The following is a 15,170-nucleotide window of genomic DNA, read 5'->3' as shown; positions in this document are numbered from 1 at the left end:
TGGCTATAATTCTATTCCACGTTCCTGCAAAACAATTTAGTCTCCACCCTATTTTTAAGAATTCAATTGATTATTATAAACAACTGGATAATCAAGTATTGATCAAATGAATACAGAATTTGTAACATCTAATTAAATCTATTTTATTTAGAATGTTTTTGCACAGGAAGATTATTCAAGTGTTAGTAGTCCATTACTATCATAGAAAATGCATTCATAGTGCATAGTCCCAGTAGTGCATCTAAAAATATACCTTAACTTATTAACTCAATTGCTTTAGTACATGCTTTTATAATAAGTCAACTTATATTCAGTTAGATTCAAACTTGATTATACTGTGACAGAAGGACATTCTAATTTTTAAAATCATTGTAATAAGCCAGTCTGGAGTTTTGTGATGGTTTTATTTATACAAATAATTACATATATCAAAAGCAATTTCTCAAGGTAAGTTCTTAATTGTATTACATTTTTGAATGAGTACATGAATGAAAATAGCTCCAATATTTGCGTGTACAAGCATTTATAAAATGATATGTAGTGATCGGGTTTACATGGAGTTTACTAGGTTTGTATTATCAACTACCCTGCAGCAAAAAAGAGACTACAATTTTAGTTTCATAAATTAGACCAACATACCTAATGTGAAATGCTGTACTTGTAGTTTGTAGCAGCACTAAATAAACTTAATGACATAAAACTTCTGTTCTGCAAAGAAAGAGTGTGATATTAGCTACATCATTGCTGGATTGCAGAACTATGGCAAAAAATTAAAAATACACATCATGGACCAACCCGAAGTCCATTTGTATAAATCTTATCCTCGTGTTTAATGTGATCAGCTAAAAAATAAAAGTAAAAAATAACAGAGAAAAGGTCACAGTGGAGGAATGTGTCTAGTGCTGTTTGCATTAATACTATTTTATACTTGGTCCTCTGGGAATTTTCCTCACATAGAGGCTTTCTAGGCAGAAACTTCGATTTTCTTCGGAAGCACTGCTGAAACAAAGCAAAGCCTTGCTAACATATATCCTGGCTAGAAAACTGCAATGTCCTAAAGGTTTACAAATGAATGAATATGAATTAATTCACTAATCTGTTGGATTAGTTTTGCATAACGAGTGAGTATTTTTCTAGGAATTTATTTCTGCCTGCTTTGCTTGCTGCCTGAGAAGGCAATCTGAAAACAAAAACCCACATCATTAAAATATTAGGAGTAAAATTAAGGCAACATATTCCCCGTATTGTTTTGATGTGGTTTCAACATTGCACCTATATTATTTAGATGAACAGTGATTTGGAAGTAAATATATGATCAAGCTGTTTCTGAATATTCTCATAATATATAGCTGCACAGGTACATGAATGCATTGATCTTCTGTCATTTTGAAATGTGTGCCATCCAGAGACCTAAATACTGAGATCTGACACCCCTGATGTAATACAAACCAGTGAAAGATCCCCAAAGCCAGGTTGCCATTCTGGGTTAATCCTTGTTCAACCTGCTCAAGGCTTCTGTTCTTGGATACTTGAATGGAATGCAAATCCTGCCATGATGTTTGGATGCTCATGGTGTCGAGTCACTGGATGCTTATCCACATAAAAAAAAAGCGCTGTCCAGCTAAAGGAATAACTAGGTAACCTCGACTTTGGTTCCTAAAACAAATGGTGCCTTCAGTGTCACTGGGGAATTGGATCGTGGTGACTATAGCCCCCCAATTAACAGTAAAGGAAATGGACATAAATAAAGCCCCTTCACCCACACACACACACGATAGTACCATTGTTGTGCTGGTATTCAGAAACTGGATTTCGATATGATTCACTATCAAAAGAACAGTATAGTCTGAATATTTACTACAAAGTGTAATGCCTATTTTTGGAGCAACCAGAGAAATAACGCTACCAAATGACCGCACTGAAAATCGGAGAATAGACCTCCATTTCCATACTAAAATTGAATGTGTTTATTTCTCCTTTTTGCCTTCTTGCAATAAAGACATCCTTTCTTGTTCTTTCCTGGATAAAACCCTGTTATGCCACGAGTGGATCGAGATCTCATTAGCAGTGAAACAATATTTAACTTAGGCTGTTTTCCCTGTTGCTTAATGTGTGTGTGTGTGTGTGTGTGTGTGTTATACCACTGATATATCAAGGTCTAGGGAGTAGAGGAGGTGGTATTTCTTAACAATGAGAATGTGCCTGACGATTTTAGCAGATTAGTAGAATGAAAAAGATGTGCCTTCTAAAACATAAAATCTGTGGTGGCCTGATAATTTATAATTAAATGCAAACTCCCTTAGGGTAGAATTCTACATTCTAGAAATTAAAATTATTCAGAGGAAAGCTCTTTTGTACAAATGGTATGTGGGCTGGCACTGAACAAAGTGTGTATCAATTACATGGCTTGTGTTCTTTCCTCTAGATTTACTACACAGCATTTTGCTCACCCCTTTCTGAAACGGATCACGGCAAGTCGGATTTACATGGCATTTGCAACTTTAGCAAGGTCTGTGTTTGACACTCATGAATTAATGATGATTACACAAATTAGCACTGGTATGGAATACAGTATGTCTACAAATGAATGCAATGAAAATGTCTGTTTGGAAAAAATATACATGTGTACTGATGTACTAATATAAACAGGTAAATTAAGTCTAACAATATTTTCTCATAAGACATTCCATAACGTGAAATGTCTATTAAATGCATTGACAATTTTTTATTGTTGCTGTGTGGTTATATCCAAAGATAATGGCAATTGATTATAATCCTCTTCAGTCTGATAAAAAGTAACTTCACATTGTGCTGACTATCCATCATCTCAGACCTCAGAAGACCTCAGATAATCAAAACAGATAAATATATAATGATGAAAAAATAAGCAGAAACTATAGTTTGCAGGGTGCACGTACCTTGCTGGGTGATTGAAAATGAGTTTTCAGTAATATCAATAAAAGTAGCTTAGCCACAAAATGAAGCAGCTCAGTCACAACCTGCTCAGTATTAAATAATCAAATAACTGGTTCACTCAGAACTCCAATTGACCCTGGCCTGTACTTCTGATCCCCAGGCTGCTTTTATCCTAATTTAGTCAAATTTAAGCTACTTCAATGGAATATTTATTGTAGCCTTCGAGCCGCATTGGTGGTTGCACAGAAATACTCTTAATTTCTCTTTGTATTTATTTACACAGACGCGACCATGGGATCCTCCAAGGATCCAATTAATAACTACAAATTTCACAAGCACATGTGTTTTTATCTCACTTAAGCCCAACAACTAAATATCTAAACCAAAACATTTCACTGACTTTGAACTCCACCCCCCCACCAACCCCCTCTCTGCCAAGCTCGAATCCTAGTTGTGTTGTTTTGTTTTGTGTTGCTTTACACTGAAATATCTAGAGATACGCTCTTACTGTTTATAAGCATTACAAATTCATGATGCAAGTATTTCATTCCACGCTTATTCTCCACTAACACTTCAACATGTTCAGAAGGCCTTTCTCCCCAGCACATTTCACGTGCTCTCTGAACACTACTTGCCCATAACAATAAGTTCTACGTGCCAATTTGGACAATTCAGCTGTTATTAACCAGCTTGCACCACGCCATACAAAGTCCACTGTCTGATTTTTATGGTTAGTGTTTAGAACATTACACCAGCTCTAATAACGTCTACCGAGGTCATACAAAACCTGGTTTCTCTTTCAGTATGCCAACTGGTGCCAAGCTACGCTGTCGGCCACCAGCGCACTTCAAGATAGTCGACGCAGGTCTCCCACACTGGAACTGGAAAGCTTCAGTCTGTTCCTATTCATTTCCAGCTGAGCTGGCAATTATTTACAGAAAAGCATCCCGACTATTAGCATGACTAATCTCCATTTGCATGATGCTTAGTCACTGATGGAAGACTCTGCCCTGAGCTTGAGAAACCAGACCACAGACAGAGCTGGAACCCATTGCAGTGCCCAAGTTGGACTTTCATCTATGAACCAAGTGAAATCCCTATATACTTTAGCATGTGCACTGGCTTTTATGACTGCACCAGGCGGAGGTGGGCAAGAAACAATTCCTCAGGACTACAAGTCCCACAAACCTTTGCAGCTCGCTGGGTTTTTGTCCTCGTCGCCCCTTCACGCTGCACGAGCGATGGCGCGAGCCCGGCCGCTCAGAGCCACGATTCTGCCGCGTGAGGCTCTCGAGCAGATCGGGGGGGGGGTTGCGCGCCAAGCGTCACCGCCGGGGCGATTCACCAAGCCCAGCTGCGGCCATTTTCTAACGTAGGGGCCCGATCGCCCGGGGCGCTAACGCAATCCGTGGCGCGTATTGTTGTGAATGAGGGATGTGATGACGTCAGCGCTCGAATGTCAACAATGTAGCGACTGAGAGGAGGCGTAGCGTCAGAGAGTAACAAACAGCAGAGACGGAGCCGCACGCTGCCCTGGATCAACACACACTGACACCGGCCGAACAAGACCCGGCACCACACGACCCACAATCGCCACCAAACTTCCCTTGAGCGCAAAGCAACATCTGAACCTCACATCTCAATCACAATCTCCCTGCAGCCTGGGGAGGGGAGGGGAGGGGGGGGGCTTTAGGAAACTCTGCAAGGAAGTCACCATGTGAAAAAATCCTAAATTGGTAAACAGACAAAAAAGGCTGGATTACAAGAAAAAAAAAATCGAAAGTGAAAAGGTGAGCAGCATGAACGTTTTAACTCCTTTGTTCCGATCCGTGATTTTGCATTTGGTGTGAGTGCAATGTGTGTGTTATTTAAGCAGTATATGTGCATTAGGGGTAGCTAGTATGCTTCCAAAACTTGTGCATTGGGTGGTCTTATCTGAATGTTAGTCAGCGTTGCAGCCGCGTCCGGGGCTGGAGAAAAGGGGGATGTGTGTGTGTGTGTGTGTGTGTGTGTGTGTGTGTGTGTGTGTGTGTGTGTTGCTGGGCAGCGTGCCTTGCTCTGTTTTGCTAGCCAGGGTTGCCGTCAGCTCCATTTCGAGAGCCACGGAGTCCGGTGTGAAATCTGAGGATTGTACATCCTGTTGTGCAGTTGCTTAGTCGGTCAGCGGCAATGTGTTGTGCAGGGGCAGGGGCAGAGCGCACGGCAGTGTCCGGGGGTCAGGCATGGCTCTTGTTTTTGCCCAGAGAAAGGGAGCTGTCAGTTGTAGAGGCCTTGACCCAGCAGACAAGACGGCCGTGGCCAAGGCGACGGCCCCCGTCCCGCATTCCCGCCCTCCCTCGCCCACAGCCACAATGGGATCGGAGCGGAAAATCAAGAAATAAATACAGCCATAAAAATAGCTGCATGCTTTTGCAAGAGGATTTCAGCATACTTTCTCCCACGCTTTCAAAGAAAAGAAAAGAAAAAAAGCATGCATTGCAATTATTTTACAATCGTTATATTTTTGGAGATGTGTGGTCATTTAAAAGGGTGATGGGCTCTTGCATTGTGGAATATATAAGGCTAGGCACTAGCAATATCCGTTTGCAGAAATAGACGAACATGTTATTTTTGTATAACCATAATGATACAAAAACGCTTTGTATCGGATACGTTAATGAGCATGTGGGGCGCCTGGTGCGGTATTCAGCCACATTGCAACAGAAAAGCGGCTAGCCCTCACATTACAATCCCCATTAATCCGCATAAAATCAGCACAATATTTGCTGTGTAAGGCATCGCTGTCCTTACTCGGTTCAGCAGCCAATGCAAACAGCACGATAGCACTTACAGCAACCAGAGGCGATTTTTTTAACGTGCTTTTGATGTTGCTTTTTCAAGTTGTTGTTGTTTTTTTTTTTTTTTTTTTTTTTTTTAAAAGCATTTTGTCAATTAATGACTGATGCACATGTATGCATTAAGCTGAAAGCCAAGACATGCAGTTGCTTTGTGCACCGCTTTCCTGCATACCGTATTTCTTTCTGATACTTGTGGTGGGATTGTGGGTCACTGATGCCTTGTAACGTTTTGGAAAATGTTGCCTTGATTCAGCATTCCTGCTACACAGCAGCCAATCCAGGCAGCAGCCTTTGCGATGCTATAGCCCCGTCTCAATCAGCCACTCGGGTTATTTAGTTGATATATATATATATTTCTTAATGCCGGTGCTTGATAGACTAATGCAGTTTGATCTGTAACACTACAGAGGGATCCCACACGGACGTTACATACAAACCAAAACAAGGGTTCCAAAAAAAAAGACAAAAATGCGTAATCAGTAACGTTTCCAAAAAATAGATGGATGAGGTGACACTATAGAAATGAACAGACATTGAAACTGAAGCCAGTGAAATGCAATCACCGCCTTTGCCTACAGCCAGGGATGCAAATACATATGAGACTGTTGGATTACAGAATCCGACATATTTTGAAGGAATGCAACCGCAGATATTTGTTTTGCGGGAAACTACAAAGCATTGTTATAACCAGGAATGGCGATTCATCAGGGAGACGACGTAGCCGTCATGCAAGGAGCTGTGTGTGAAATCATGGCCTCTCCTTCTGCACACCCGTCTATTTTTAAATTATAGTGACATGCTTCTAAAAATAAGAGAAGTCATTGAAAGCTCTTAGCCTGATTGAAAAAAAAAAACAGGGCAAACTGGGATCGGATGACAAGCTCCTACTTGGGGTGAGCGTCTTTGGTTGGTATTTCTGTACAGAGGACATCAAGGTTGCAGCATGGTACAATTACGCCTTAATCAATACTGCTCTTCTTTGCTCTTGGTGTGATTTATATGGCACATGCTTATGTGCTCTGCAGCAGTTCTTCACGCCTTTGTGCTTTTCATTTGAACACGGTTTTATTTGTTTCTTGTTTTTAAAGATGCAAACTTGGGTGAAGCATTTTGCGCATGTTATGGAAATCCCAATTGCATGAGTGCATTACCTGTGTTTCCAAATGCATAGTACAAATAGGGAATATAATGGGCAGTCACCCAGAATTGCCTATCTTTGAACATTTCCACATTTGCATAGGTTTTGGTTCTCAACTCAAGAATTGCATCATGATAGAATTTCATTATTATGCAATGTCATAAACCAGAATATAAAGAAGCTTAAAAGGTGTGTCTTCTTTCACATTCAATGACTTGTATTGCCCAGCACTGGGAAAAGCACATTGTTAGAAGACAGTTCTCTAATAACAGGCTATTTCACCTGAAGAGACCTGGTGGTCATAGAAGAATGGCAATAGTAAATGCAATAAGCCAGGTTAAAGCTTCGTTTAAACTCCCTTACTTCTCTGATCCTTTGCTACTATTTTATGTGTTGTTTGTGGAAGTGGTGATGAAAATAATAATAGAAGCCTAGAGGCTGGCAGATGCCATGAACTACACACCTTAATTACCTGCTACCCTCTGGTTGTCCTTAAGAAGGTAGGACTTGGGCAGGAGCACAGATGGAGAGGTCATCTACTCACTAGTTTTAAGGGTGGCTCTTGTCTTCATCTTTTTCTTAGATTTAATTTTTAAGAGGGAGTGTGTGCAGTTTGTTCATAATCTTGTCTATTCTGTCTATTGTCTAGAATAGCATGGATTGGCTCAATTGGCTTACATTTATGATTATGATTTAATGGGAAAGTCGAGCGACTGATGTCACACATAATGAACTTCAATAACTTCTTAGCATTTGAATCTTTTCAGATCAGCTCAATTTTTTTATACATAATTCCTTAATTTTCTCCCAGTACTCCTTATGAACTCAGTTATTATATTCCAAATGCTTCAATGCGAATGACAATTGTGGCATAACTATGTTGCCCGTACACTTCTAACGCCCCAAAGAGCTGCCAGTCCTTGATCTTGGTTTGCCTCCTAGGCTTGCATTTTGTGTTGTCTGTCAATATCTTTGAGGTCCACTTTACAATTCCTCCTTTCTTCTTTGAATGCTGGTTGATGATGAATAAACACTTAATGGTGAGGTCATCACAACCCTGCCACACCTCTCTCCTGCTGTGAGCCAGCTTCAGGCAAATTGCAGGACTTGAGTTTCATGGGTTGCTTTTGGCTCGACTTGGGGTTTTGCTAGTGTAAATATACCTGTACGATGAAGGCGTGGAGCCCTCAAAGCTTGTGTGCTAGTGTGAATGAAGCATATATGTGAGAAAGCTGTTACACAATTCACTGACTTCATTATTAGTACATCAAGTTTCCTACAAACCACACTGGTGGTGAATTTGTCATACAGCAGGTAGACAATCCGTAGACAGCTCCCTGCTATGAGAAATACTTGGATACCCTGATCTTGTTTTTATACTTGCAGACATCATGGATATAGACACTAACTCGACCAATCACAGCAGTCCCTGCATTGAAACCACAGCCATGTCCTTTCCCGCCGCTGCATTCTTCATAAACAGATCGGTGACATCATTCAGTGCTCTTCTGCCAATTCCAACACCAGCTGATTGGTCTTTGGATACATTCTTGTTTTTCTGACACCAATCCCTGAAGAGATACACTTGGGAGGAGGGAGTAGGATGTGGTTTCTGCTGAGCGGCTACTGTGATTGGTCAGCCTGGTGCTTGCGTGTGGCGACAGTGTGAATTATGAGTGGTGGGTTCACAGAGCTGTTCACCACATCACAAGGGGAAAGGGTGGCAGCTATACCAACAAGGTAAGTTATGAAGTATACAATATATGTATAGAGCCTGTGAGGTGCGGAGCATGTGTGTTTATAAATAAAAACACAATGTATCTATGCATTTGTAAGTTGTCCCTTGCTAGCCCTATTTAAAAGTCATACTACATGCCTATACAAGCAGTCAGAGCAGGTAGAAACCCATTGGCTAAGCATGACATCACAAACATACCACCAACACAAACGCAACTCACACTATATAGTCACTCAGTCTGGAGGTGGTGCCTAACAGTCTTAATCACCAATTGAAGGCTGGCCAATATCAGCCAATCAGGAATGATCAGCAACTATTTTCCCTTGCATCTGGTTGGAAAGGAGATTCGTTGGATCTGGGCCTGGCTCTGGGCAGGATAAACACACTGTTATTTGTAGCCAAATATCGGAGGGAACATTGAATACTATGAAACGGTAGCCCCCTCTAGAGTGTCCCTTGCACAGAGATGTACTTTTTAGATTCATAGTCCATATGTCTAGTGTTTATTTGGGATACTGTGTAACTCCTGGAAGTCTTCTATTGGAACATCACAGCAGGCCTGCCAACTGTAATATGATACGGCTGTATCATCTGAAATCATAACTGTAAGGCCATAACTGGTACACTACGATCTGTTTTGTATACAGCACTTACAGTAATTTATTTTTGATAAACTTACGGCTAGCTACTTCATCTGTTTTTGTGTGCAGGGTAAGAAGCACTGTTTGTACAATTACTGTAGCTAACCCTGTCTAATTTTAGAGTACTTGAACAGGCTGTGTTTTTGTTCAACCATTTTTTATTGGAAGCTGCTGTATATGTATGTATATGTATTATGAATGGAAAAAAATTGGCATGTGACGAAGCAGCAGGAAATCTTGTTTTGATTCTAGGTGCCTCAGTGGTGTACTATTGTTTCTATAAAAAACTTCATATGCCTTTGGTTAAAACTCTTTATTATGTATGTTTAGAACTGCATTGAGGTTTTACAACCTACACTTGATGTTCATTTATATATGTTTTCTGAGTAATAAGGAAAAATGACCCCGTTAGATTCAGTACTCATGCTGACCTCAAATAAATACATATTTTCCCCCCATTTTTTTAAGTTCATAATAAAACTATAATAAATAATAAAACCAATAACACTTTTAAAGGACCTAGACCTAGATCAAATTAGAAAATAGCTTTTTGCAGAAATTCTACAGACAGGACTCCATAACCAGATTGTACAGATAACAGCTGAATGAACGCAGACTGCGGGATGATTTGTAATAACCATCAGATAAGATAACTTTGAGGGAATTCCTGTGTGCGAATACATTTATTGCCCTGGCAAATGTATTATAATAACTATGATGATTATTATTTATTTTGACCTCACTGGAGAAAACAACTGTGTGCTTTGTCCTGAACAGATAACCGAGGAACCCAATTGCAGCTTGTAACCTCTCTTTTTGCAGCGAAGACAGCTGTTGAAACTTTTGATGATGTGATTCAGCTTTTTGGTTCTCTACCAAGATTTATAATTTAGGGCTTCACTTCGTAAATGTAATTCTATACTTCAGTGGAATAGCTTGCATTTGTCACTGTTCATCATTCAGGGCATATACCATTCTGTATGATTAGTGAGATGAGATGAGAACAAAACGATCAACATGCCGCAACTAGCCACAGATTTGACATCATTTTAGAGGAATTATGATGAAACGGGGTATAGAGTAAATGTGTATTATGCTTATTGAAAATGCTTGACTAAGTCTCTTCTTGACTTCAATGACTAAGCTGTTCAAACTTCTTGATAGAGGAAAGTTAATAATATCCTGTACTTTGGGAATAATACATGTGTAATATCCTTATGGACCGTTTAGCAGGTTTTCCTGCTGACAGAAGGTTTAAATAATAATTGCAGCAAGAGTAAAGAAGCACAAGAAGGCAACTTTATACCAAAGGGCATACTGTTGAGGGTTTAGCTTGGTAAACTCCAGTGGCACATGAACTTTTTATTCAGGAGAATGAAATCAATACAGACTGAAGAAAAAACTGTATTTTAATCTTTTAAAACATTTATGTAAAGGAAATTGCTCAACATTGTAAAGAAAACTACACTCTCACCCTGGCAGTAGAACTGTGGGTTTGCCTTTGTGCCATAATGTCACAAAAAACCCCATCGTCTTGCCCATCTGTCAAAGAGTAGAATACATCTTAGAATACATTGATACCGGGATCTATCAAGTTAGATCTCACTGGGACTTAGCTATTATGACAGTTTCTGTGATTTCTTTTTTTGGTTTGTTTTCTAGTGCAACAAGAGGGAGCCCCCTCTGTATTTCACTTTTCAGTGACTGAAAAAGAAACTACAACAGGGGAAGTGGCAGCATGCCTTTCACACATTGCTGAAGGACCGTATTTAACACAATGCAGCTGCCATTTAGGCACGGTGAGCCCTTCTCACAAAGGCAGCCAGTGCTGGAACCCGGACTCGACCGCAGCACTTTAGACGCAGCACAGACGAGCTCCTGGAATGCGAATGAGTCAGGCAAACTGTGCTCTACCTCAAGTATCAATTATAGAGGCGATGGAACAGGCCTGGATTCATTGCAGGCAGATCTTGGGTAATCTGCTTTCCATAACAATTGTGATTTTTTTTTTTTTTTTTTTTTTTGGTGGAGCAAATGGGGAAAAAACTGAAGTCGTTTTTTTTTTTTACATAATCACAGAGTATTTTGTTATTGATTGATAGGCAGATTGATTGAACTTTTACTTTTACTTGAATATATTTAAGGGAAACAATTTTCCTAGTTCTACACCAGTTTTAGAAGCTGTATTTATTAAAGGTTATTGTACAGGATACTGCTTCAGTTTTTAGTGCATGCTCTAGCATCCTCATACCATATGAAAATAAAGTGAAGCTCAGATTCAGAAGTCATACATTTCTCCAGCTTTCTTTTGTTCCATTTAGAAGGAAAATTGCTAATATATGGTTCATAAAATGTGTTGCAGGTTATTATGTGTGAGGTCACCTTTCCGGGGCTGTGAGTGGGACAAGGGCATTATGGGTAGACAATGCTAGCCTTCCCCTAGGAAAATAAATAAGCATTGCAGATTGAGAGGACGCATAATGTATGAGAGAACAAATTAGACTAGAACATTGAAAGGTTATTATTTTGATCAGATGCAAATTTCAATCTAAATGGTAAATTCCCATTTACCACAGATTAACATTTAATTATATTTCAATGGATGTGAAAGCAGAAGCTGTATTGGCTTAACACTGGAGACACATTACCTGTGAAATACCCAGGGGTTTTTGGCAAACAAAAGGTGGAGGAACAGATCTTAAATCACACATCAGATTATATATATATATATATATATATATATATATATATATATATATATATACACACACACACACATACACATAATATCCTTATACAATGCAAGATAATAGAAGAAAACAGATGCTTTTTTGCAGGCAGAGAAGTTCAAAGTTATGAAAGGAGTTTTATTTCAGACTGAGATTAAATTAAATCATAATTCTTTAGTAATAATAATAATAATAATAATGAATGCTTTAGAACTACATCTGGGGCTTCATGTACATTGGATTTTACAGTGTCTCACGTAATGCACTTTAAAGCCACCTGAGAAACTGGTGTTCTGTTTCCATGACAACTGAATTTGCTTGGGCAACTTGTTATTTCTACACCTAAAACAGAATATTTTCTCAAGGTATGAGTTTTATTAATGTCACCTTATTACTGTCAGCACTTTCTGCCTCAAAGGCATTGCTGTGCCCAAGGTTATTTCAGTCACGCTTGCTTAGACATCCTATCACTGGGGATTTAAAGAAGGCAAAAAAAATGTATTAATAATCGGGTGATCAAGAAAGATACATTTAAGATAGAGCTCCATGCATAAGCTTTTCTTAATTGAGGGTTCACACGGGCAAAGTGTGTATGTGTGTTTTACTCCAGTTTTAATTTTCTTCATGGTGGTTAATTTTTGTCGCAGGGGCACAAGTATGTTGTTTGTGCATTTATCACTTGTTTATTCTGAATGCATTCCTCTGTAAACAGGAACTCTCTGGCAGTGTCTGTCTTGGTGCACGCTGCTTGCACTTGGTTTGTATTCACAAGTAGGTGTGTGCTCTTGTTAAGATTAGAAATGCTACAACCTGTCAGCATTTTCCTATGGCTGTTGCTGAGTCACATGTGGGATAGAGCTATTATAACCATAGTGACCACTTTATTCTTTGGTGTTCTTTGGTGTTTTGTTTAAGAACACAATCAAAGTTTCCTTTCGTTGAGCACACAATACACTGTTTCCGTGCTGTCCTTTTGTTTTGCATTTCACCCACACTAGTATAAAGCATTACAAAATATATTTTTGTCCTTGTGTATCCTCTCTGTAAATCAAAATTTCACACCCATTTGGTTTCTGTACAGATCTACTACTGCCTGCACAAACAAAACACGAAAACTAGCAAACAAAACAAAACAAAAAAGTTAGAAACGAGACCCTATGACCTGTTTGTTTGTTTTGGCTGCGTGTCTGTCATTGATGAATGTAGTGTGAAGTGTATGTCTGAGGTTACTTACTTAATCTGGGGTCAGAACTGGCAGGAGGGCACAAATAAGAGATGGCTATTGCTGAGGATGGTTGCTTTGCACGTTTGTCATCATATGTAGCCTTTGAAAACCACATTGCAGAGACTGAGGAAATGTGTGAGGGAGGACATGGGTGTCACTGACTTTTGCCGGCACAGATGACTCACTTCTAACATGTCAATATTGTGTGTACTATAAATAAAGCCTTCAGAGTCTGTGGTTATTGAAACGGTTTATCTACCCCAGAATTGGAAAATATGACACATTTTGTTGTGGTCTATCTGTAAATTGATTATATGAAATACATATATTATTATTCTTCTAATTATTATAATTCTTATTAATAATAATAATAATGATTTTGCTTCCAAGCACTTAAATCTCTGTATTTTCATTACCTGGTTTTATGAATTTCCTGTCTCAGGTCTTCAGAAACGTTTAACCAAAAGACACAAACCAAAATAACAACAACGACAATAACAACAACACATGCATTCCTTGCATCTTTTTTTGTATTGACTTGATGATTTGACTTCATAGGATTAAATAAAAACTGACTCTTTCCAAATGTGGGACAGCTTAATTTCCCTACATTTGTTATCAACGGGGTGCTAAAAGTAAAGCAAAATAAATGCACAACAAACCTTATTTTAAAAGCTTAATTTCTTCAGGTCTGCACTGGTAACATAGCTAGGTCATGATAATCATTGCTGAACAATCACAGCCACAGTCAGTCCTTCACTTTTACTTCTGGTGTCGGTGAGGTGGATGTTCAGCAAATCCTGGGTTTTCCTGTACATTGGCAACAGTTTTCATCATCAAATTCCTGACACTAATGCCAACAATAACTCATTTGAAAAGCTGGAGCTTTTTTCCATTTGCTCTGACTCTTATTGAATTACAAGTGCTTTGTTGAGTTATCCCCTGTAATTTAAAACAATATTGGTTAAAAGCTTGAGTGAATAAAATTCAAGGCTGGTTCAAAGCTTGTCATTTCCTGCCAAGGTCAATTTTCTTCCCCTCTTTTTGTCAAAGGTTTAAGTCGGTTGGGAAAGGAGCAGTGTTCACTGAAGCACACGACAGCGCGGAGGATATTTAAAACAATCAGCAAATTCCTGGTAACGGGAGTGAGATCATTGTTATGAAATGCAAGAGAGAGAGAAAAAAATCTGCCAGGATGACCCTGAAGCAGAGTTGTTATTGTCTGGCTGCCAGAGTTGTTCATTGAACAGGGTGAACTCTGGGAGTTTGGAGTTCCTGAGGTAATATTTTGACAAAGGTCACAATTCCTTGTAGACTGATTTATATTCCTTTCTCAATACATTGCAGCCACTCATCTAAAATAAATATTAATCATTAACCAATCTATATCTCTCTGTCTGTCTACATATGTATGCATATATACACACCGTCATGTATGAAGTGTGATTGTGTATATGTAGGTTATAGTTATAGATATATTTACATATACCTACTTTATTTTAAAACGTATTACATATTGATTTTACTGAACTGTTACATTTATATACATCTGTTATTTGACATACTGATATTGCACTGTATAGGGCTTATTTGTGGTTATCGTTTATTGTTCTTGGATTACATTTTTTACAGGCTGCACCTTTGTCAGTTGTTTCTTATGTTTGACCAAACTGGAAACAGTAAGTTAACTACCAGTTTCAAAAACAAAAACAAGAATACATTTTTAGGGGCAAAAATGCCAGCACAAGTAAGGCTAATTGCATTTCTGTGTTTTGTGGAAGAGGGAATCTTTGGTTACTGTTAGAACAATATCAGCTCACAGCTAATGCATATAGTATTTAAGTATCAACTATGCAGTGATGGTTTCTACGTTTGTTTTTTGCTGATGTTAAATAATACATATGAATTTATTTTGCGCAAAACTTTCCTATTTCTGACAGTTCCAC

General features: G+C 38.9%; 1 protein-coding gene across 1 annotated transcript in view; it reads left to right on the top strand.

The window, feature by feature from the left end:
• Window positions 1-4,598: 4,598 nt before the first annotated feature.
• bach2b (BACH transcriptional regulator 2b) overlaps window positions 4,599-15,170 on the top strand; it is a 94,834-nt gene continuing 84,262 nt past the window's right edge. The window contains exon 1 of the mRNA XM_066691831.1: window positions 4,599-4,706. The gene's annotated coding sequence lies outside the window, so the exon portion shown is untranslated. The remainder of the gene's footprint in view (window positions 4,707-15,170) is intronic.

The sequence above is a fragment of the Amia ocellicauda genome, chromosome 1 (genome assembly GCF_036373705.1).
Source record: "Amia ocellicauda isolate fAmiCal2 chromosome 1, fAmiCal2.hap1, whole genome shotgun sequence".
Taxonomy (NCBI): Eukaryota; Metazoa; Chordata; class Actinopteri; order Amiiformes; family Amiidae; genus Amia; species Amia ocellicauda.
The sequence above is the reverse complement of the archived record's forward strand: the minus strand, read 5'-3'. Positions and strand labels throughout refer to the sequence as shown.